Source organism: Acromyrmex echinatior, chromosome 15 (assembly GCF_024713525.1).
Source record: "Acromyrmex echinatior isolate Ae372 chromosome 15, ASM2471352v2, whole genome shotgun sequence".
In the NCBI taxonomy this organism is placed as follows: Eukaryota; Metazoa; Arthropoda; class Insecta; order Hymenoptera; family Formicidae; genus Acromyrmex; species Acromyrmex echinatior.
Genome location: NC_141866.1, coordinates 2682881 through 2709531, shown reverse-complemented (window position 1 = coordinate 2709531; position 26651 = coordinate 2682881). Strand labels below are relative to the sequence as shown.

Here is a 26651-nt window from a genome sequence, read left to right as displayed (position 1 = left end):
CGGACTCCGTTGCAGTGCAGGGCAAGTGTTGCGCCGGAATCAGAGCGTCGGCTTTCTTAATTAATTGATAATTAGCTATTAAGCCGAGAATGACTCAGGTGTTTTTCGTTAGGTAGGTTCGATTGTTACTTTGTCCGCTGTAGTACCGCAAGCTCTCTCTCTCTCTCTCTTTCTCTCTCTCTCTCTCTCTCTCTCTCTTTGTCTCCTTCTTCTATCTCTCTCTTTGATACCTGGATTCTCTACCATTCCCTCTTTCTCTATGGGGGGTTTGTCGAGACAAGGTACCTGGCTGCCACACCATCGTTTACCATACATGGCTTCTCTGTTTCGAGATGGTTACAGCGCACGGTGGCTACATTGTACTATATTGCTGAGATATATATATATATATATATATATATGCGCGCGCGCGCGCGCATGTGTGTGTGTGTAATATATTTTATTAAAAATTTTTTTCGATACGGACACGACGGACACATCTAATTCGCCCTTATAAAATCATTATAATTGGCTTGATTGAAAAAAAACACGATTTTCTTAAAGATTAATATTTGCGACTGCAAGTTCAGTCCTATTAATTAAGTTAATAAAGAATATGAATTACATAACTTTGAAATCTAGTTGAAGATTTAGTCATTTCGGATTAATGATCTGTGCGAAGAGAGTTTTCAAATTTTTTCATTGGCCAAATTGTTGACTTTGACCTAGGAAGGACCCTCAAATGAATATTAATGATTCTGACTCGTTGAAAGTTCTTAATGAACATATCGGCGTACTGTAGGTAAACATAAGTAAATCGATTCTTCTACCGATACGCTACCGCTAGTCTTGGAATACCTGCTGGGACTTACCGCAACATTATCCAAACGTAACATATGTTTGACAGATGAGGAATCGAACGTAAATAATCGAAAGGAGAACGAATATCGCATGGATTACTCGATTATTTACGGTACGTATTGCGATAGCTCTAGCAATGGCAAGCGCGAAATTTTTTTACTGTGTGTCGTACTGTGTGTCGTTCGTGACGAGTTATATGATTCCATGACGTTCAAAAAAAATTTCTATTCTAAATTAAGTATTAATAAGAATTATCTACTTAAACCTATTTCGTCTCTCATTTCTGTGAGCGGTTTAAAAAAAAACTTATACATAAATTGATTATCCATTTATTTATACACTATTATTTGCTCATAATGTCAAAAATGATACCTATAATTTGAATTATTTTTTATCATTTCTGTAAGTCGCCATTGCTCCTATTTAATATATCATTAATTTAATTAAAATGGACCTTTTTTTAAGAAAAAAAATGACAGATACACTGATAAAAAATTGACAGATACACTGAAAGAAAAGATTGGCTGCTGGAGGTAATTTAGATGGTAAAATATGGTACAGTATTGTTAATTAGCTACAACAGCCAATTTTTGATTGCAGTAGCCAATTAAAAATGCTATGCCATATTCAGTTAATCTTTTCTTTCAGTGTAACTATTTATTGTAACCCATGACAGTATAATAAACAGTTAACCAACAGTAGTGCTCAGTTTTTGTCAGTATTGACTACATTTAAGGGGAGTTAAACAATTTTACACAAGAAAATTTGACTCAAATTTAATTTACTAAATGCATATGTAAATACTATGTTTACTTGAAATTAACCATAAAAGTGCATTTACATTTTGACATACAAAGAAACAAAAAAATAACAAAAAATTATTTAACTCAAGGAGTTATTATTGACCTATCTAACAGTGTTAATATGGGATTATATTACAGTTTTTAAATATATATAGCGTACCCAAGAGATATTGATTCTAAAACACTTAACGTTTCTCACTCTATGCGCTTCCAGTCAATCATGCTTCTCCATCCGTCAACGGAAACGTCACGTTCCGGTATGAGTGTCACGTCAATGGACAGTGCCCCGCTGAGCTATCGCGTCGCATACAAATTGGATTAGCCTTGTAACCCGGGTGTATGATAGATCGGGTAATTTGTCCGTGCGCGAAACGTCGCGACGCATCGACGGCGGAGAAATTCCTGACGGTCGTGGCCGCGGGCGCGCGCGGTCGTCCCCGACATATACACATGGTGGTCCCCGCGGTCACCATGAGCGATCGTTACACGCCGCAGCAACGTGTACTATTCGCGATGTAACTATACGTTCTCCGGTTGTTGGCAATCAACCATTCCGTGTCTATCCCTGACCTTCCATTTGCCGGAGCGCGAATGTAAATCCGGCGGTGGTGGAACGTCACGTGCATTGTTATTACTCGGCGCGCGCGGTGGTAGCACAAATAAAACGATCGCACGCGTCGGTGTCGCGACGTGCCACCGTCTGTTGTTAAGTACAAGAGCTTTAGTAGTAGATATGTACGGACCGAATTACTATCGGATATTATTATCAGATTTATATGGCTACGTACGATCAGTATCGTGCATCAGCAGTATTGTAAGAAAATTATAATAAATTTGCGTCTTCCATATACATTTCTACGTGCAATTTTCACATGCATTCATATGTCGATTATCAGTTTGATAATATCGGTTGATTTCGTTGCTCGTTGAAATGCGTTTGTGTACGAAAGTCTAGTATAATCGCGAAGTTAAAAAATGATGCACTCGATGCTAATCTTGTAATTCTTTTTATTGTTAGTTTTGAATATTAGTTGTATAAGTACAAATTGCAAGATGTAATCCTACTATTAACGCTCACGTATATTTTATTATGGGAAGTAACATGTGTGCTGAATCACATTAGAAAATTATCGACTCTATTTGTGGCCACATCACATTTGAATGTACACGAGCGGTGCGGTGTAAAGCTTACCCTAACGAGTTATTATAAGTCGTACTAACGGGTCACCATCGTACATTAGTGCTTACAGTAATATCCTTGAAAACATACATCACTACGTGCAGTATTGCGCACTTTAGAAGTCCGTACGGGATCGTAATAACCGTGGAAAAGGCAGTAATTACATATTTTCAAAGTGCGCACACTTCGCAGCCTATTAATGAGTAGTTAATGAACAACTGTCATCCGTAATTACTCGGATCTTCATGCGCGTATTCGTGGATTCGCATCTTCGGCTCCGCGCCGGATGATTCAACGTATAGCAACATTATTACAAATTAAACGATACAACGGTGCTCTCCCGCGAACATAGTAATTGCTTGCCGCAATGCGAAACTGAACGTTTTAAAGTCACTATAAGCCACATAAAGGAATTCATTTTTAATGCTAGCCATGATGGGAACTTTTGCTTGGGGAAATGTTACATTTTGAATATATAATAATTAACTCCATTGTATATTCGTTACGCAGACAAAAAGATGATTTTTTTTTCACGAGATTATCTCACATTTGTTAACGTAAAAATTCAAAGAATGCAATATGCAATTCTTATAATTAAATATAGAGTGTAACATGTGAGGATAGACATACAATAATATGTACATTATGCGATAACCGTAAATTCTTCTAATAAAGTATCTTGGAATCACAGATTTAAACTGCATTAATCCGATAAAAATTAATAAATTATTCGTTTATATCCGGACAGACGTACAGCATACGTGCTCCTTATGATAAGGTTCGTATCGCCTCTAAGCTCGCGACTCCTCCGGGATATACCAGAGTAACCGTGTACATCGCGAGTCACGGTGGTCTACGCCACCGACGAGTGATTACTGCACGTCTCCCAGGAACACATACATACACCAGGATGTATGTATTCTCCATCTCGTTGGCGATCAACCATTCCACCCCTATTCAAAGCCCGATTCGCGCGCGGCAATGCGCGTGTAAACACAGCCAAGACGCGACGCTTCGCGTTGCACGTCGTGGTGATACCTGAATGCGCTGGGAGAGGCTCATCGAGTTGTGTTATACTGTGTAATCGTACACCATAAGCACACACGTGTCTGCACAATACGTTCACAGTGTCCAAAAGTTGATTATCAGAAAGACGCACGTTAAAAGTTTTAGTGTATGTAGATATCGTCAATATAGAGATCGCATCAAAATTAATCTTTACATAATAGGTTATTTGTGCCTTGCGCATTTCTTTTTTTTAAATACATAACTTTACAAATAAGTTTTAAAAATGTTTAAGTATAGAATAATTTAATAATTTTTATGTATTTATAAAAGTAATAGAAATTGATTTAAGACGCAAACAATCTGTGTAATAAAAGATAAAAAAATTCGTCATGTGTATTAAGAATTAATTGATTGCAATTGAAATCAGGTATATTATATATAAAGTTATGTAGGAAGAATGTAATTAATTCAATATTGCATTTTTTATTTGCTTCATTTAATTATGACAGATTTCGAGCGATATAATATTATTCAAATAAGTTCTATTATTCTACTTCGATAGAAGAATACATTATATTTTTGCTTAATATTTTAACTCGCGTCATCAGTTTTTGATATGTAATAAAGAAAAGAGGCTTTATCGGTGTAATACACGATGGAGAAGAGACGTAAAAAGGTTTCAGTAGCCAGCGACTACGTGGCTTCCGTATCCCGTAAACTTAACAACGACGCACAGGAGTTCTGTAATGTTACACCTCCTTCTCCATCTCTGCACTTTGTCGTACCTCATCGTGGTAGAGAAGCGCTGATACATTGGCCATATTATTCGGAATATTGTCCGTATGCTCGCAAGCATTCGAGAGGTAACTGAATCCACAAGAGGAATGCGTTGATGAATTAAAAATATGGTTGGTTATCTTGTTATCCGACGATCTCAGTAATCTTTTCAACGATCATCCTTCATGTTTAATTTATGTCAGGTAAATGAATTCGCATAGGTCACTCTATCTTGTCTCTGTTGGATTTACATAAATAACATAATGAGATAGGAAGGAAGAGGGATAAAATGATGAAACGTTGGGCAATCAAATTAGAAACACTTTTATTTCTAAAAAGGTTTCTTATTTCTTATAATATATATCGAAACGAATTGAACGAAAAAGGACACTAATATAGGAATTGCTTAAAAGCGAAGCTATAAATTTTACGATTATTGTTCTTATCTACGTTTCTCTAATTTTATATCCACTAAATTCTTAAATTTCCTCAGTAATCATTCCTCAGAAATGCGCTAGCGTTCTGTTTGTTCAACATTAATACTAAACGGTGAGAGAAATGAATGGGGCAGAATATTCTCTTACGTCGTAGTTAGACGAACCATTTGAGAGGAACGCAACCTCCACGAGAGTATTACTGCGTATATGATGAAAATAATGGCCGTTCTGATCAAGTTAAAAGAGACAGCAGTGGTAAGAACGTAGTTTCATGGTGTATGCCGCGCAAGGAAGGTCATTTCACTATCGTCGCGATGCTAAGCGCCGAGATGAAGGCACAAGGAATCCAACCGAGCTCTACGAGTGCTCCTAACCCAGATGATATCGCGCCTAGATATATAACGCGAGATTTTATGGCGTATTACAGAACGGTATAAGATATATAATAGCTTTATGCGTACATACCGGACGTAACTTACAGTTACAGCAGTAGAGCCGCTTTACGATCTCCCTGAGTTTATTTTACGCGAACGCGCACGTTTTTGAGAAAATATAGATGATTACACAGCTAAGTAGAAAGCGTTAAAAGAATCTGAAAATGTGTCATATTAAATCGATTCTCAGTCGTATCTATTCACAAACTTTATCGCGATTCAACCGTGTAAACCGCAATTGTGTTATGAAGTACACGAGGTAGTCGAGTCTCGTTATGGGTGTCTTGAGATTTCGTTTATAGTCTCTTAATGTACAGTCATTAATGTGTATTTTCTTAATAGTTTCTTATTACAGTTCTAAAATCGTGTAAGGTGCAACCAAGAATGATCGTGAAGATATCGTATAAGTGTATACCTGTATTATAGAAAGTCGCTTCTGTGATAACTGAAACCAAAAGGAAATTATTTATTGTGTATGTATAGTAGGTTTATCAAATATTGGCAAGTGAAGTGATTCTTCAGCCGACCCCTCCTCCCTGTGGGGTGGGGTGGTTCCCTTGGGATTTTGCGTTGACATTAAAAATTTCTGCATTAAAGACATATTCTTCCTACAATTTAGACATTCAAACTTTAGATCTACGTGCAGAAGTACCGGTGATATTTCATTCGGGTTCATCTCACCAATGCGCATCCCATTTCAGACTCGGTCAACGCGAGGTTGATCGATGTTGGCCTCGTGTCTTATGAATGAGCGGCAAGAAGCGGTGTCAGATTGCGGGTAGTCGTACATCGAGGAGTGTTCCTGTTCCGGCGACAGTGGACGTGTATTTACTGCCCACGTTCAGTCGCTTAATTATAAAATAATTGTTATTTATCTTTGACATTAGCCGGATATCGGTTTGGCTTATCCGCCATCGGAACGGCTCGGCTCATTCGCCCGGTCGCCGACTTGTCGGACAGGCGTGCGGGTAGGTGCGAAGAGGCAGAGGATGCGGAATGTCCAAGAGCGCGAGTAAGAGGCCGGTCTTCTTGGCCAACGCCATGCTCGAGCGCGTTCCAAAGAGGACGTGTCGATTTATCTAGGCACTCGATCGAGACGAATTAACGGCTCGGGAGCCGGTAACTTAAGCCGGAGCGTTTGTCGCCGAGACCCCCTCGAATCCTGGCAGCCGAAAGGGATGAGGAGACCGTCGTTATATCAGAGCTCTACCAATTGCGGCTTTCTCCAAGCCGAAGGTACGAGCGACAGGCGGGATCGCGATTATTCAACGACGGCGTGAGAATCGACGTCGCGATTGGATTGTAGCATTGAAACTGCACGTTGAAGGCAAATACGAGAAAGTGTGAAAATTTTCTAGTTATTGTTGGAAAGAAATTGTCAAAATGTACGAAATATGAAAAATGAAATACGAAAAAATCTTGCAAAATTTACACAAGAATATATAATATATATGTTTTTTAAATAACATATTAAAAGAAAGTGTATCTTCCATTATAAGTTTAGGTATAAATAGAAGGTTTAAAAAAATTACTTAAAGTTTCTAAAGTTTCGCATCAATCTATAGTAAAATTCTAAAAGCATCTAAATAAATTCTTGAAAAATTATTGGCTCAGTTTTGTGAAAACTTCGCTGCGTCAAACAATCGGCAACGTATCATTCTCCAGGTAAGATTCTCCGATATACGCGTTTCTCCGATGTCTGGCTGCAAATCACGCCGCCACGATCGCAAGTAAACTGAGTTACGAGCGTCTCAGTTTCCTATCGTCTCGCTCTTCTCTTTGTCATTGGTGCAGAAATGGCCGTGCGGTTGCCGACGAAGAGGATCGACGACGAATCTAAACGACGATCAGGCACGCGCGTTCCACCATGCCGACGTTTCGATATGTCGGAACGAGATCGGAGCAGCTCGTTGTACGTGAAAGAAACGACGGTGCAAGTGTTGAGGAAGCGAGGAGTACAAGAAGGAGGAACAGAAGGAAACACAGAAGTAGAAGCAGAGAAGACGAAGAAGAAGAAGAAGGGAAGCAAGAGATGGGAGTGACAGGAAGGGGGGGGGGAGGAAGGGGGCGGGTCGTGCAAGAAGAAGAAAGTATCGGGCGATGGAAGTTGTTCCGAATGAGATCTCGAAGTATCGGTCAGACTAATTAATCCCAGAGCCGTCTGGCGCAAATGACAGGAACGATCGAATCAAGGAGTAATATATTACCACTCGTTTTAGCAACGCTGCCCGACTCTAGGATGGAATCGTCGTGCTTCTAATGTGGTCTTAAAAAAGTGAAGGAGGTAATGGGTAGGATGGGGGTGGATGGGAGAGGTAGAAAAAGGGTCCGGTTGAAGGGTGGAAGGTCTCATTACGACGTGTGGGAACCGAACACAACGGGTAAGCAATGATAATTTATGACCGTCTATGACCCCGAGCGCGATCGATCACGTAACGCTACGGTTACTTTGCGTCGAAAAGATCGGCTTAGAGGAGAGCGAAGGAAAAAGAGAGATGGATAAAACTAGGAAACAAAGTTAAGAAAATTAACAAAAGAGATGCATCAGTTCTAAAAATACAGCTAATCTCGCACTTGCGCGAATTACATAATAAAATCACTAGATTTATAAAGGTAACGCAATCGTCCACCATTTTGAATTCAATATAGTGACGATTCCAAACTTATGTATTGGAATGAATGAGAAAGTGTTAAAAGGACCATATTGAACTCAAAATGGCGGACGATTGCGATATTTAATAAATCTAGTGACTTTATCACATAATTCAAAGAAAATAATAAATTATTCGAACAGATTTACTACTATATAATAATATATATTGTGTTCTGAATATCAAGAAAATTACGATATTGTCTCGCATTATCAATCCTCTTATCTTGCCCGATGATGCTCGATTCGATCGACTGTGAGCACTATATCATCGCACGAGACGCGCTTCGTATCGCACCACTACCGATATTTATCGCCTCATCATGTTCTCCGGCAACAAATTACTACGATCGACTCGTAATACGGAAACTTTCCAGGGGTGCTTTAAACGAGAGCGTGGAGGATATACATTAGGCTGATCGCGTTCGCGGAATCGCCGTTGTAAATAACGCAGCCATCTGATTTTTCGCCTCGCGACGCCGCGGGTGAATCCGAAATTTGGCGGCACGCGAAGCTCTCGTAAATAAGAGTAGTTCCCAGGCGGCGAAAAGAGGAACAGGTTTACGAGGCAGGATGCACTACTGTGGTGACTTGCTCTCGTCTTTCTCTTTCTCTTTCTCTCTTCATCTCTGCTTTACCATTTTATTTTCTACCGTCGTCCTTGCTCACCATGTCGTTCTTCCATCGCTCGATCTCCTATCGATTCCCGCTACCCTTCAGCGGCAAAAACGACTGGCCGTTGGTACACGGAGACGCATTACCGGGCACATCGTTATAATTCGTCACTGTCGCGTAATGATCCGTGAATGTGCGCGCCCACTCTTATACGCTTTCTTTCTGCCCTTCCCGCCATTGCTATTGAAGGGCCCCACGAAGGTTGTCGATGGCCTTAACCATCAGCGGAGCTCTCGTCGTGGCAACCACTGCGCCGCGGCGTGAAAGGATCGCCAGTTCGCGATCAATAGTTCATTACGAGAAACAAAAATGCGTAGTCCGACAATGGCACGATCCGTGGCCGCATCGAACAATCGACCTAACTATATATACATTCTCTCTCTCTCTCCTTCTCTCTTTTCCTGTCTATCCTACGGCAAATGACGTGGGATTATGCTGCTGGAGTGCGACGGGAAAGTGTACGGAACCACGAAGACGGAGGGAGAGAAAGAGAGGAAAAGAAAAGGAAAGGAAAAAGGTGCGGAGAACAAGGAGGAAGTAAAGATCGAGATGAAGTGCTGGGTGGCTCGGCCAAATCGACGATTGAGTATGTACGATGAGAGGAAGACCAAAACTTGAAATGATAGTGAAGCAACGAGTTATGGGAGTACATCTGTATGGAGAAGAAAAGGCCCGGTGTGGTTACGCAAGCAATGAGGTCTATTCAATCCTTATATTAGGACTATTATGGGCCACTGCGGTATAGCCATGCTACTATGATTGCGTGTTATCAGTAGTTATGGCACCACCCACGTGTAATCTCATAAATCCGAAGGACAGTAGTTTGCATTTTTGTGTTTATAATGAACGATTTAACTAAATTTATATTTATATTTATAATCATAATTACATTACAAGAAACACGATGCGTACAACAAGACAACAGTAGGTACGTTAATTTAATCAACTGCACTATAGAAAGCGTATAATTAAATTTTTAGAAAAAAATTTAAAGTAGTGAAAATAAATTCTTATTAAATCGTAGGTTTTGACTAAAATATATTATAGGTATTTATTCGTAATTCTTTAAAATTTATGCTACTACTATCATCTAATTTATGATTAATCAATTTGTTCAAGCGTACAATTATATAGGATACTATTTCCTGTCGGTGAACTTCGAGTGTTACTTAAGCTATAAACTAGCCCCATTACACAACACACGATTGAAATTAAACCATCGGAATCTGAGAAGACCCGTGTTAGATTATCCGGGTCCGTATTTTATCTTATCTTAGAGATTCAACTTGTCCACTTGATAGACACGATTTTCCTAGCTGTACAGAACGACTGCTTGTTCTGCAAGGTGGTCGACCTTTTGAACAACGACATCCGATCATTCGTATCAAATGAAAATCACGCCATCATTTAAACTTATTCTTTGTATCTTCGGATCTTCGTTGCAGCATAGAAAATGAATGAACCAACATAGAGTCGCTCTTAGCTTATTTTTATTTTATCGCAATTAAGATACTATATATTTTCTTAATTTTTAGAAATCTTAACTTTTATTTTAGAAAAAAATTGTTTACCTTCTTAATTAATATTCGAGAAAAGGAATAAGCGAATTAATATTTGCTTATTCCATTTATAAGATATAAATTGAAAGTAAAATATATATAAAATAAAAAATATATATTTTTGTTTAATAAATTATTTTAAAAAATTTTTTATATTAATATCAGATGTTTAAAAAAGAATTCCAAGCATTTCTCGAATAGATAGATAAGATGAATTGTACACTAGTTATTTTATCAATATTTGCTCGCAATTATACATACAAATGAAAAGTAATCGAATTGAAAAGCAATTCTTTAAGCATTAACACAAAAATTGTCAATGTTGTTATTTTACTGGTGTGAAAGTTGTTATTTATTTTGTGATATAAATTATTATTCTTTTATCCGTAAAATATTCTTGTAATCTTATTAATTCGCAGATTGCAATCTAAACTTGTGCTTAAATATTTATTTCGGGATGTCAGCTGCGCTGTAAACTAATCGAACGATGGTCGCCGGCGGTGTCATTATGCAGTATAAAAGAGTCTCGCTTTGCATCCATCGTTCCGATGTACACGCATCGGCTGCTCGATCGAGGAATTCCATGGATTCTCTCGTCAGGCTGCAGGTGCACACTCTACAGGAGTAGATGTATGTAGGAATACCCGGGTTCCTCGCAATCCGCTGTCGACGTTGTGCTCTCGAAGAGTCCGTCGGCGTGCCTTGATGCCTGGTGGTACTTCGTCGTCTTCAGAAAAACGACAAGGGCGTACATATTTCGAAAATGTTATTCAGCGAATGCGAACGCGAGTCTAGACCAAAGCGGCGACCCGTGCAAGCAGGCGGCTCAGCAAAAGAGCTTCAATAAAATAAACAAGTCTGAGTTTATGAGTTATCCACAAGGTAAGGCTTATACGCTGCGAGAAACGCCGACGCGGACGTGCCGCAGAATAGAAGTGGAGAACAACCGGAGAGTCGGAGAGAGAGAGAGAGAGAGAGAGAGAGAGAGAGAGAGAGAGAGAGAGAGAGAGAGAGAGAGAGAGAGAGAGAGAGAGAGAGAGAGAGAGAGAGAGAGAGAGAGAGAGAGGAGAGAGAGAGAGAGAGAGAGAGAGAGGAGAGAGAGATAGAGGAGCGAGAGAGAGAGAGAGAGAGAGAGAGAGAGAGAGAGAGAGAGAGAGAGAGAGAGAGAGAGAGAGAGAGAGAGAGAGAGAGAGAGAGAGAGAGAACCGAGATTCGAGTAGCTCATTCCGATTGTCTATGTAACTTTTAACATACAGCTCCGAGAGCTGTGATATATCGCTCATTGGTTGTGGACGTGGTCATTACATTCTGGCATTTAATCGTGTGTTTGTGGAAACGATTTCTTTGTTACTTGAAACGTAAATTTACTTAGCCATCAAGAGTTTCAGTTTGAGTGTCGGATATAAGAAAGATCTTAATACGACAAATAATGTCTAGTACACGAAAATCTATAATAATGCATGAAATCCTTTTCTTTCTGTAATATGTTTTCATAAAATTATTATGTTAGAAAATGAAAATTGAATTAGGCCTTGAAAGATATCAAGAATAACGTAAAATTACAATCTACATGCGTTACTGCCATGTAAATTCTAAATTACGATGCTTATACATCGAGATAGGAAATCTGTTTACATGCAATTTGATTCCATTATGCTGCGATTCGCTTTTCTTGCAATGTAGATACTTATATGGCACACCACAAGCCACGGACGCAAGCATATTTGTCTTCCCATCGGAAAGCATACTTAAATATGTTATCCATGACGGAGACGTTATGGGACGGCCGATAGCGACGCGGAGCAACAAATTTCAGCATCGCATTCGCGATTACCACCCGTTGCTAGCATGAAATCGAATAACGGATACATTCATAAACGTCCGATAATTCAACGTGCGGTATCGTGAAAACGCGCGGCTAAATCGCCACGGACATCGCCGTGATTAAAGTTGATTACGATTACTTTACAACGTGCGATCGTAGTTTCGATAAAATGTGCAATGTCATAAGGAGAAGACTAAAAGTTTCAGGTGTTCATGGATGATTAGCGATTACCCATATCGCGCCCATATTGCCTATATATATATTCCTGACCAAGGCGTGGAAACGTTAATGCATTCACAAACTTGTGAGTGGGGATACCATATTCGCCAATTACACTTTCAAAGCGTAGCGAGGAAGAAGAAGAAGAACGGGAATGGCCTTCGCTTGAGGCGAGCGCGAAAATGCGAGTGAGCGCGTCATTTAAACGTGAGAGGCCATTTAAACGATGAAAGAAAGCTGGGGACTCCATCGAAGGGAGATCGACTCTCGCGTAGGTCAATATATTCATTGGCTGAGGAGACCCCACAACGTTTATTCGTCTTGTGCATCTCGCACGGCGCGATTTCTTGCATATTGACCGCGCACTTAGGCCGCGAGAATGGAAAAGCTCTGTGCCGGTTGCGCGCGGCGCGCACCGTGAAATCGAGTTGACTAGGTATAAATTGTCCGGAAGTGGATGGTGGCAGCGCGTTGTAGTCGGGTCGGCTCTCCTCCTGACAACCTCCTGTGCGCGAGACGGACGTTTAACTCGTAACGGGCAAGACATCTCCGCCGATCCTACGTAAACCGCTTTTAATAATTCCACGATCCGACGCCGCGAGCGATTCCTTCGGAATCCTTCTAAGACAGCCTCTTTTTGCGATGCAATTAAATTTCTGTTAATCTTAACTTACGAAAGGAATTAACACAACACAAAGTGCTTCCGTATATGTTTATGGGATACTCGTTCACATGTTCTTGGAGTGCGATAGTAACTTTCTTAAATTGACGATTCTATGATCTTTTGACTCTAATGATCTTTGGAATTTTAATACATTTTACAAAGCATTCTTCGTATGTGCGCGTATTTGCGCTCTTAATTGCCGAATAAATAATCCTTAATCGTCCTTAGTAAACTGTCAGTATCGACCATATTGAGGGATCTTTTACGAGAAAACGTCAGACGCTGGAAATATTCTTCAGCATGGCGGTTAACTGTTTCCCATATTTACGTCTTCACGAGACGTAAAACGCGACCGGAACTCTTTGGTATTCCGCGAGAGAGTATGGTGTACACCACGCTCGTCGATGTTCACTGTGTTCATATGGCCGTAAACGTCCGGTCGAACGGGCGTGGTATTTTTTCCGGTGGACGCGCGCACGGAAGGACAGTATTACGCTCACAAAATTGTTTATTGTTTCTCCACGTTCGATCTGTCGCGTATTAATCGCGCTGCGGGGTTGCTCTATTGCGCGCTTAGATATCGCGCCGATATTTACTGCCCCTTTCGTGCAAAAATCCACCAGTCGGTAATAGCGAGCCTTAAGGCGCGAGAAATCGCGCGTGATGATCGTACGCGCAATAACGTAGAGGTGTGGTTATATTTCATGTCACGGACGAAATCATTCTATCGCTAGCACTAAGACCTTTCTTGACGCGATCTGTTAGACGTAATGTAATTTAGCACACTTCTGCGTGGAATTTCGTTTCGCGCTTCTTGCGTCACGGTGATTTACGTTCGAGAGTCCCGTTAAATAAATAACATTCTTATGCCCATCTCTTAACATTGTTAATGTTTTAACGAAATGTTAAAGCGAAATGAACAAATGCTTCGACATAACGTTTGTATCTAATTCAATATTTCGGCATCGGTGACGACCGAAACGAATATCTCGAAGCAACATTTCACGCTTTTCCCGTGTGATTTTGTCAGTTCATGGAATTATGATTGCAATCAAGATGAACGAAATGACGAAATGTCGAAATGCATGCGCTGAAGACTTATGGTGAAATTCACGGAGAATTACTCGATGGTCTCTGGTACGACCTGGAGCGAGGCACTCATGGGCGGTAAAGGGTGCTAAAGGGCGCTGTTCAGTATTAAATGTCACTCAACCGCGTCGTAAAGCAAAACTACAGCTCGTCCAGTCGACGGTCCCGAGTTCTGCACCTTACTGTTGCCCGTTCTGAGATGCATTATTGCCGACCACATGATATCGTGACGACGCGAGCGAGTTAAGGGTTAGAGGAGAACGGCGCGCGGGCAGCGAGAAGGACAAAGAAGAACTTTCGTTCGCATGCGGCTCGAGAGCGAATTCCCTTCGCCTTTCTCGGGTGCAAAGTTTAATTGCACCTGTTCTTGCCCCGGTGAAAAACGCGAATCGATTATCGAACGCTGCCGCAACTTGCGCGCCCATACTAAACGAGGCTTCTTATTCTTCCGTTGTCAGTTGGGGTTATAGATATGATATATCGCGTACTCTTGTAACTCAGTGTCTTTGGCTAGGCAAATTTATCGTTCATTTGATCAACGATAACAACGATAAATAGAAACTTACAGAATGTTCAATAGGTAACAAAATATAATTACATAGAAAAATATAATTGCGCGCTTCTAATAATATCATCTGGGATCTAATCTGGGATTAATCATTTGATCAGTAAATATATTTGTAATAAAGTTAGATAATTTTCTTCTATTTGATAGAAAAACGTGCTTCTTAAGATTTATTACATTATTTACATGTAAAAAAGGTAAAATTGTGTTCATCAAAACAAATTATTTAATAGTATTTTGTTATCATAATTTTTCAATAATACATCTTTCCTATTTTTGTTGATACCGAGATGATTGTTTTCCTTATAATTTCCGTTAATCTTTAATCTTAGTTCAACTTATTCATCTTTTTCTATTTAATTCTAATTTTTAGAACATCAATCGTTCCTTTGTTGTTCCTTAGTTAGTTTTATCTATATCATTTGTATCGCGCGCGGCAAAGAACATTCATCGAGATGATGCCATATAAATTGGATATAAATTGATCGTCACATAATCGAACTCTTTGATATTTTTCTCTCGACACTTCTATAGCGCGTCGATACACCGTTGCTCCGACACGTTCAATCGCCGGCAGCCTTGGGGTGCAACGTCTCCTTGTCGATCCAGAGAAGTATCATTGAGAAGCGTATCGTTCCATAACGATTGCGAGGGAGTGTCGGAAATGGGGATCCCATTTGATCGTCAGTGTACGCTCGATGAATCGCCGGTCATCGCTCGAAAGAAGTCGTCACGGAGTCCGGCGTGACGCGTCGACGTTTCAGAGCCCGTTACAAGCATCCTTGAAGATATAATATGGGTATGAAAAGGCACGCGGGTGTCGTGAACTCTTTCTCCTTGGTAGCCCGTATGTCACTTTGAGGCGTTGGGTACTTGGTCATCATCGTCATCATCATATTCGAGAACTCGGAGGCGGACCACCTCGCGACCGTCTAATGGATTGTTTCGCTCCGGCTACTTTTCTTTTCCTTCTTCAACGACGCGTCGAGAGGATGGTTGACGTTTGGTAGCGAATAACGCGCCGCATCGGCGGCGTTGGATTATTCATACCGGCGCGGCGATGCGGCGATGCGGCTATGGAGCCGGTCATGAATTCTCGTAACGATTACCATTCGTAATGATCATCGCTTACAAGGCGCGTACAAATCGCTTCCTAAGTGCGCCCTTCTCAATCTTCTTTGTACCAGCGCTATTACGTTATCGCGCTGTCTAATAGCACGATTTCCCTTGGAAACGTCCTGTACACATCTATCCGTAATCGCGGTTCCGTGATTGTATTTTATGCTGAACACTTGTACAGATATCTATGAATAATTGCGTGTCACACGATAGAGCCTCTCGTTGGGTTGTCTTTTATCATTAAGAGAGTATACGTCTAAATTCCGATTCGATGAAAGATGACGAATCAGGTAAAAATGTAGTTTCATCTTCATGTTATTTATGCGTATAATACACGTTCTACCTACGTAGAGAAGAATTAAAACAAGGTTCCTTTGAACCTATCCGACGTACGAAGTAATGTATTTTATCATCATTTTACATCGTTCGATAATTCTCTTAGATTTACTTCATCATTCTCTATTTTCTCTAAAATTATATATAGAATGTGGCATCTTGAATTTTTTTACTTACATATCATTAAAGAAAATCGATAGACTAAACATTAGATGAAAACAGATTCTTAATGTCAAGAAATATTTCTCCTCCTTTCTCTCTCGATTTTATATATTTCGAAGAAAAATTATCATGGGAAATTTAACATAATTATTGTTAAATATTTTAATCAGTCCGTAATTGTTGTCTAATATACATCACATATCTTTAACTTTAAAATTCGGCCAACTGCGACAATTATGAAGTGCTCGACTTCCCTTTACAACAGACTGAACGTGGTGCGCCGAAAACCAGACTTCTTCGATTATGCACGCGCGAATGGAACGAAATCGACCGGTGCAAGCGTATCGACCGGTCGTCGGTTGATCGGCACTCCATACAAAATTACCAGATCATCGTGGCTGCGCTCAACTCTCGCAGGCGTTTCCTCGTCCATATCGAGTGTCTCGAACGTGGTCGCACCTACATATAACGTGACCTGGGAACTCCACGCGTATCTTTTGGGTCAAAGGGTGGGAAAAAGGGCAGCGTGCGAAGAAATTAAATCACACGGACCACCGGAGAAGCGTCAGAGAAATGCTCAGTCTCCGAGACACATTCGCGAGCTTTCGTTTATACTGTCGTTCTTTAAGAGCGAGCGAACGAGGCGGTTTTCAAGAGGAGACGAACCGGAGCGAGACAGAAGCATGTGAAAGGTTGGCGAGGGGGCGCAAAAGATGAGGAGCCGAAACGAAGCCGCCAAGAGTGGAGAGACCATTGCGCGGCCGTGCGTTAAAAATGAAGACATTCAGATGGAGATATGATTCTATATAAATCACCAGCCAGGGCCGTCGCCGCACCGCTCTGCCCGACTACTTTTCTGTCTCCCTTCGCTTCCTCTTTTTCTCTCCCGTTTCCTTCCTCTTCTCTCCTCCGTTCATCTTTTTCTTCTCTTCATCGAATTCACGCGTATATATATCTCCTTGCGTCGTCTTCTCCCTCCGTTCTCATCTTCGCGATTCGACCCGTGCTCGCGCTCTTCGTGCTCTCCGTCGCTCTTTCGAGGCGCGTGACCGGCGATCGTACCGGTGGCAAAGGGATTCATTTGTTTTATCTCGCCGATTCCAATTAATATTTATCGTCTATTTGCCTGACCAACGATATCTGGAAGATAATGGGCCACCCCGTTATATACGCAGCGAACCTTACCATGTGAACACCGAAGTCTATTTATTATCTCTTCTCGCTTCGGGTCGGCGCAGCTCGCTCCTCTCACCGCACCCGCGTTTGATTTGTCGGAGACGGATTGCGTGAATCGGCATCGCTGAGTGCTGTTGATTAGTATCTTCTAGAAGGTACGTCCGTACATATATCTAGATAAAGCTCGGAGAGAGATACCCCGCTTAATAGAACAGGTAATGGCGGTCCGATATCACATTCAACGTATCGCTTCAGGTTCGACCGCGAAATATAAAACGAACTCACGATTTTAATCTTGATTTATCGCGCATGTTTCAGGAAGTAAAGCCGATTCGGTTAACCTTCTCGCGTTTCGTGCGTGTGTACACAATGTAAGTTCTCTAGCTTTAGCGTAAACTCTCTTGGCGGTTTAAGTGTCGGGTGCAGTGTCTTTATAATGAAACTAGATTAAGGATTTCCGTGCTAAGCAACAATTTCCGCTCGCGGAAGAGCCGGTTTTAATACGTATTATCACGGTTGTGCACCTGCACACACGAAACCGACGGATATAGGCGAGTCCGTTCTGCGGAGTCGTATTTCAGGTTTCCTCTTCCGTGAGGGTTGCCCGAAGAGAGTGAGAAAGCGCGTTTTACACCTGATCGTATATCGCCATACCGGCAGTGATCGTTTATGAGAATAAAGCTTATATATACCGTTGCTATTCAGCACGAGCCGTAAAGTAAATCGGCTACGATCGAGGTACGATACAGTCGTAGTTGTTGCTTGAGCGAGCTAGTTCTGAGCGAATGATTCGATATAAGGCACATTCGTAGGGGTGCATCGAGAAATACACAGCTCTCCATACATTGGAATGCTAGAAGGATACCGTATCGGTTCATGAGTTACGATCTATCAATAAATGATAGACGATCGTCTATTTGAAGAGTAAATAGAAACATATTTGGAATCGATCTAAGATCAGCTTTATTTAATCAAGATTCGATTTCGCGTAATATTATTAATGTTATTTACGTTGTGCGGTGCTAATATATACTTACTGTTACTTCAAGACATTACAGTACGTGTTACACGCATTGTGTATCACGTTTTCGCGACCTTAAACTACGAAACGAAGGTTATACCAGAGCGTTCACCAGAATTGGAAGAGCGGTTTATAGTTCATGATGAGAGTTTTCAAGGCCATATGTAACCATTCTACAATTTTCTTGAAGGCCAAGCCATCCACTAGGAATGTAACCTTTAAAACGTTCATAAGCACCCACATACACACAAGAACATTCCAGTAAGAATATTTCAGGGTATATCAGATATAAAATAAACAAGCGTTTTTTAATTCTATTTTTACTGTTATTACGAGCATTTAATATTATTTGTTGAATTGTTTTAATTCTGGCAAATATATATATATATATTTGCGAATTTATATATTTAAATATTCATATAAAAATATTATAAGTTCTTTCTTTTTATTAACCTTCTGATGCTACTGGTGAATTTATTGGACCTATTTTATTATAATTTTCTTTATCAAAAACTAATCAATCCAATTTTATATTATATCTGCAAATTTGAATTATTCATATTAAAATATACATAATATTTATTCTTTTATACGAGTTATTTGATTCCTTGAAATTAATTAGTGTCTTTTGATTAAATGAAATTCAACAGTAATTGTGAATTATTGAAACTGCTTTAAATGATTCTATGCGCATAAGAAGATACTTTGTTTAAATTGGACCTTAAATATCAGTGCCTCAAATATTTGTTGCGCTCGGTGAAACCGAAGACAAAGAGTGAACGCCGAACTGGCGCGGTTTGGCCGTTGTCAGGTCATTCGAGAGGCGATTTAATATAAATCGAGAAGACGAATGGTGCGCGGTGCCTTCTTGACTCGCACGCACTGTGTGTATCCCTAGGCGTACATGTATTTAAACAGGCGTTTAACATAATTCATCTACTCCGGGTTCTCTCGCGGTCTCGCTTTCTTGTCGGCACGCCGCCATCCTTCCACCTTGGTTCCCTCGAACTCTTCCGTCTGCTCTTTCTCTCCACTTCTCTTTACCCTGCGAATGCAGGACTTAGAACTTTCTACGACCGCATTGCACCCAGCTCGCGTCGCCGTTGCGTTACACCCGGCGCGGCACATGCGGCGTGTTCTTTCCTTCCGTCGTGTTCTCTTCCGTCCGTTCATCCATTCCTTTTCTCCTTCTCTCTTCTACTGGCTAGGTAAATGTGCGTCAGTCCTCCATATATATGTCTCGCACGAACGTATTCGCACTGAGGGAGGACGATGTGTGCTCATATAAATGCAAAGTGGCTTAGGGAATAGTTGAGCGCGACGCAGGCAAATTGCAAAATGAAACGTTGGGCTCCTTATGGACGGGAATAAAAATGTCCGGAGTTGTTCGTACAGATGGGCTAATTGTGTGCGAGAACAAACAAAACAACGATGGGCAGGATATTTCATTTACTCATAATATAATAAAAAGCAATTTTGTATAATAAGATATTAATTTTTTATTTTCTAAATAATGTTGGGAAATTAATATAATGTATAAAATCATTCAATAGTTTATATGTAAATTTCATTTTAATCGATAATAATTTTATTTACTAAAAGAAACAAAAGGGTTACCATAATTAAATTATAATTTATAATCATTTTCGATGCCAACTATATTGTTTAATATAAACAAACATAATTATTATTACTAACTTGTAACAATAACTATAGAAATGGAACCTCCTAATTATAATTATTTTACGATGTAATTATAATCACGAATACTTTTCTCTCAGTATGAAAGACTTTTAATTTTTTTTTTGCTTTGTTCGCGTCAAATACAGTAATAAATAGCAACTTCAAATCTCTTGAACGTACTTCAAAGATGCAAGCATATTCATGTACAAGGGCATGTACGCCAAATTCCTGCCGTGTTAACGTCTTCATGAAGTATCCTTAGGCGAAATGCACTCCGAGAAGTATCGGTTCTCTGATGCATTATGGTTTATATCAGCATAGGCACACTCTGTAACGAGATTCATACTTAGTCATTAACATACGAACATTACAAAACGGTTGGCGTGCCGTTGCCTCGTTACCGGAGAGCCGAAGCAATTCGTCTATGTCCACAAAGAAACATTTCCACGGTGATTCAACGTGGCTGGTAACAGTGGCCAGGAAGTCACACACCGTTACAACCCTCACCACATCCATATCCTAATCACGATTTAAACCCTTCGGACACGCCAGCATCAGACGATAGATCACTGTAAAATATTACCAAGCCTAATTTCAAATTTCCTATTTAATACATCATTGCTACAGACAACCTTTTATAGGCAATTATTAAATGTCTTTTGATAAAAGTCACATATAAATTTATATCTACATAATACATCTTTTTATAACTTTTTAATTATTTCTTATTGACATTATAATATAAAATTTAATTGCTGGTATTTCAATATAAAACGCTTAATTAATTCAAATATTATATCATATGTTACTTTTATGATATGGTTGTCACGGTTGTCGACGCAATACGATCTTTTTTCTACATCAGCTTGACGACACGTCCCGAAGCATCTCAGAAACGTCAGATCGGAAAGACATGATACGAGAGATCAAAGTGGGTCAACCAAACCCACGCTACTGCGTGCAAAGAGAGGCAGTTTGTTCCTCGAAGCCAGTGTGGCCTTGACTTACGAGGGTGCGGACGCGGTTTTTAACGTGTCATCATACAGCGGTGCTTTGTTATTACAAGCAGGAGCTCGTAAAGCAGACGGCGGCTTCGCCACAACGAAACGCTTGGTGCAACGCGCGGACGAGGGTGCATAATGCACGCAGCCCTACATAATTACCGCGTCGCGGGGAAGCTTTATGACCGCACCTATACTTGGCGAGTATTAATTCTCTCTCTCTCTCTCTCTCTCTCTCTCTCTCTCTCTCTCTCTCTCTCTCTCTCTCTCTCTCTCTTCTCTGAACAAATTCAGCAATCAGTACCGAGACAGAAAACGACCCAGAGAAATGGACCCACCCGAGGCAGAGATCGGCAGAGAAAGCGGACGATATTCTGCTCAGAGAAAAGGAGACAGGTTACTGAGTCGCGTTGCGCAGCGGCGCGAATGCCGAGATAGCGCAGCGCGTTCCCTGCTTGTGCGATTTTATCGCTTCTCGAGTGAGCCCCCCGGTTCCGTCCACGCCATTTTGTCGCCCGTGCTCGTTCGCCTCGACATCGCTTCCAACTATCTTTTTACCTTCTCTCCTCACCTTCTCTTTCGGGCTTCCATCCGCGTACTGCCGAATTTCGGCAGTATTTTTCAATATTAATTATTGCTGAACGGAAGCCGCAGGTTTGACATCTGCATTTTTTTTCTTTGCAAAAGTTGAATTAATTGCTTCGTGTCTCTGAGCAATTTTTTCGATGTTATTTCGTGTTTAATTAAATGAAATCACGATGCGTAAGAACTTAATTTTGCGGTGCACTTCCTTTCACCTGACGCGTATTCTGGGAGGTCCTAGGAATGTGGCTCGATGTGAGATTAAGTTCGCTTGTTTGAAGAGAAAATAAAGCAGTTTTGTGTTCTCATGATCTATATATCCGCTTTAAATCAGATCGTTCGACGATCTGATAGCCAGCACCTGCTACCATTGATGTCATTCAAAATACTCTACTCGCTCATATAGATATCATTTGGGAACATCTGCCAGCTGATCCTCGCCACCATTCCTTTTTTGCATTCTCTCTTCTGAGTGTTTGCCTAAGCTATAATAAGGAGCATGTATTTTATTCTTTCTTTTCTCTATATTTGTCTTTACCTGAAAAGAGTGAACAGTATAAATATTTTTGTGAATTTTTCTAATTATATTTAATAATTTTACGTAGAGTTTAATTTAGTAAGAAATAATCATTTTAATGCAAACTAAAATTTTAAAAAATTGTGTCATCTATATGAGTCTGTATATAAAATGATTATTATTATTATTAAAATTGTGAAACAAATCACAAAATAACAATTACAATGATGCACGAAAAGCTGATTGTGCGATCTCGAGCGTTTGTTGCGTTGCAAATCGCACCATTTCCATTGCAATAACCCACGGCGCCAATCGAAGTCACACGCGATAACGCACAGTACTCGTCATCAGACGAAGAGAGAAGTGGAAGGAAGAAGACAGGGAGGGTGGACTCGAGGTGTGAGCTTCGTCATTGTCATGAGACTGACACTTCGGGGTATCGGACCTCGGTCTGGCCATTAATAATCTTAGCCCGAACGAAGAAACAAAGAGGAGGAGTACGGAAAGGAGTGCGGTAGAGTTGCGGACGAGAGGGTACGGGTACACACAGTTCGCGCGCACTACGTCCGTTCACCACCACTATCGCTCAGCACTCGGCGTATACGTGGTAGGTACGTTCGAATGTGTCCGATGCGTCCGATAGGGCGGGACATGGGCATAAACAATTGCGCGTCAGCCTCGCCTCTTTCCGATGCAATGTAATAAAACGAGAGGTCTCTTGCGGGCCCTCCTCCGCCGCCCCGATCCCGAGAAGAGTTCTCCTCATCGGGGCCCCAGGGCCAAGAATATCGAAATGAACCGGTGTCCGTGCGATATTTCAGCGAGCCACGGGGGTCGTACGTACGTGGCCGGGTACGTAACGTAAGCCTCCCCGACCTCCTACGACCGTGCTCCGAGATCTCCGGCGTTCGATTGAAAGCCGAGAGCTGGCAAATTTTTAATATCGTACGTGATCATTGGTGAGATTACGCTGAAACGCACGCACATCTCCAAAAAGGAAAACCCCCTCGCGCAGCCCATTCAAATGGTCCATAATTACCGTGGCGAAAATGAATCTCGAAGTCTTATAAATAACATTGCGATTAATCAATGCAGCAGATGCACAAAAAAAATCAATAAAATATATTTCTTTCGGGCTGCCGATTTTGTGTTCGTGATCTTTGTTTCCGAGAATACCGATGGCATGATCTCTCGCGTAACATGTATCCTTCTTTGTATTATGAATGTTAGGTCATTCAGTCTCTTTATCTTGAGTCTCTGTTTACAGTAAAGATAGCATTTTAATTGGAATAAGTTTTAATTCTCATGGAGTGTACATAAAAAGTGTTATATTTTGTGAGCCATTCTTGCTTCACTTTTAGAAACTCTACATTTTCCAATAATTGAATTACGTTGTTTTTACACTGTTGATTAAGTGGAGTGGCAATCTGCAGCTTCCTGATTTATTTTTCTCATATTAAAAAAAATTAAAAAATTGAAGCAATGTCATCAAAACGATCAATATTAGTATAGCATAGAAATATACAAATATAAAATCGAGAATGATTATATATTTTAATAGAATTAAAATTATGAAATAAGCATAAAAGGTGTAAGAGTCGGAAATTTGTAAAAATGTGAAGAGACACGGAATTATGTTAAATAATGCATTTAGATAAGAACAATGTTTTGATAATAATAAAATGTTTATTTTTTTGTATGATATCATTAATTGATTTAATAAATGTATATGCATATATGATGTGTATACATTGCATTAAAATGAGGCAGTATTGATTAATATATTGATCAATAATGTTATATAATACTTGCCAGATTGTTTTGTAAACAATGAAACTATATAATATATAAAACTTAGTGGTTTGATTTGAAGAATTTAATTAATTTCTAATCTTTTTCTATACCGGTTTATGCTGGGAGAAAAGATTTCCAATTTCAAGGATTAAATCAAACAATTCTAACGCATTAAGGGAGTGATTTTGTGATAGCGTGTGTATGTATGTGCGTGAAACGCTTCCTTTCTTAAAAGTAGATTAATACTGGGCGATGAAGCGACGACCACGAGCAATGGAAAGGGTGTGGAAGAAGGAAACGAGGTAAGGAAAGAGAGAGGAGAGGTGATGGTCGTTCTCCTGCGGCAGGACGGACAATAGCAGCTCTGCGAAGTGTAGCGGACAAACAAATAGCCAATTAAAATTCCGGTTGCACGGCGAACATACTTGTATCAGCTGCAATACTACCATTGTGCACCGAAGGCATGCGCAAGCCGGTGTCTGGATCGGTTGACTGGGTCTGGATACCAGAAGATCGGTTGCTTACGACCAACCTTCGAGGATTATCTCCGCGGTAAGCGGGGACTCGTTTGCACCGTCCACTCGACTAAATCTTACCTCACGAGACATTGTTATCGTCGAATCATGCCTTTATCGCGATCGATTCATGTCTTCGGGGGCCTCTTTCGCATTAATACATTTTAGGGTATCGCAGAATTACAATAACAATTTGAAACGCGAGAATTGGCAACATATGCTGGCATTGGTCGGCAGACTTTGTCGTAGATATAGGAAAATTCCTACGACGATATTGTATCAATTCGTATCGCGTTTCTTCACCTCGACGTTCGATAAAATTCATATGATTAATTAAGGTAGAGAATTAATTATCTGGAAGCAGAGCGCTTCGTTCCCACTCACGGCGCTTAACTATAAATGTCAGATTCGAAATTACTTCCTCACCTCCGATCCTACCATCTTCCCGATCCGGCGTGGATGTTATTAGGAAATCGTTTAATTGGTAGATACCGATTTTAACTGGCATTATGAATGGTTACAAGTGTCACGGGGTCGTTAAAAAGATAGAAAATATATTATCCTATTACAAACCTACAACAACCTGCAAGGTATAGCCACTACGAGAGAATCAAATGATGTAGCGAGTAATCGTGGAGAGCGGGGGATGCTTGCTTTATCGAGTTGTGCGAATTATATAGCAATTACTTTTCCTAAACTTTGGAATTGTGGAAAAAAATCGCATACTCCCGCAATCGATATCCACCGATATATTCGTCGATTCTGCGTCCGGCGCAGTGAGAATGAACGATTACTAAATTACAACATGTCCTTAGATACGATCGGCGGGCCATAATTGCAGGACTATTCATACATTATTGGCTCGTATATTATTTGACGCGATTCAATAACTTTGTAGCGGGACGGCCGATGGTATCTCTCCGTCGTTAAGGCGCATTCGCAATATCGATCGGTCCTGATGAATGGCCACGTTTAAGGTCGTCATTTTTCCCAGCAATTATTAACGCTAAAATTGAATGTGTCCGTGAGCGCGGGATCGAGCCAGTCGTATGGACCACGCGTGAAAAACGAGACCTCTCTCGAGAGGCAGATCCATCTTCGAATGTGTGTTAAAACTTCGCGATGCCCAAACTACCGGGAACGCCTCGCCCGCTACTCCTAAATGCAGTGGGTATGATTTATCTGCGGGCACCAAAGTAAATGGAAAAGTTTTACTTTTTTAACTGGTCCCTTTTCAGATGGTTAAGATTGTCGCTCGAGTATTATATCGGAGGCGCAAGGAGTTACTTTCAACGCGTACATTTGGAAGAATATATAGCATCACATGCTTTTTCCTTTTTTTTTTGTTATGGTTTGCCCGGAGTCTTTAGGCCTGTCTCGAAAATAATATAACAAGGTGACGTTAATAATCTCCTGTCCACTTATTTGAACATATATGATAAATTAGATGATTTTTTCTCTCTTGAAACTTGGATGAGACTTTGCCACGTTTGAATTTTTCTTTACATAAATTTTCATCGGGCATAATTACTAAGTTATCAAATACTGATGTAAATTAAAGATGAAAATAAAATTCTTCGGTTATTTTCACGCTCAACGTTGAGAGGGCATATAATGTATTAGATATATGAAATATATTACGCAGAGCTCTTATCATTATCAGCTGTTAAAGTTTCGTCGTACTCAGCAGTATTTCACTTTAAGGAAAAATCTGTTTTCAGGATTTTAATAGAAATCCTTCGTGTGGAAACGATCGAGAAAGTCTCGTATGATTTAGCATGTAGGTATGCCAGGGGTTAATTATTTCATTCGAAACAGTCATTAAAATCATATTCGTTCGCTATGATCAACTAATAGGTCTCGGCATAGCAGAGTGTTTTACGCGTGTACACGTATATTACATGAAACCACGTGCATGGGTATATGTTTGCGAGTATGTGTGCACGGAAGCATACCGATGGAACACCGACGCGACGGGAGGCACGAAGAGTTACTTGCATTTCTACGACTACCTGCAGTT

General features: G+C 40.4%; 1 protein-coding gene across 4 annotated transcripts in view; it reads left to right on the top strand.

Moving 5' to 3' along the window:
- LOC105152920 (L-lactate dehydrogenase) overlaps window positions 1-26651 on the top strand; it is a 171818-nt gene that overhangs the window by 134486 nt on the left and 10681 nt on the right. The window lies entirely within an intron of this gene.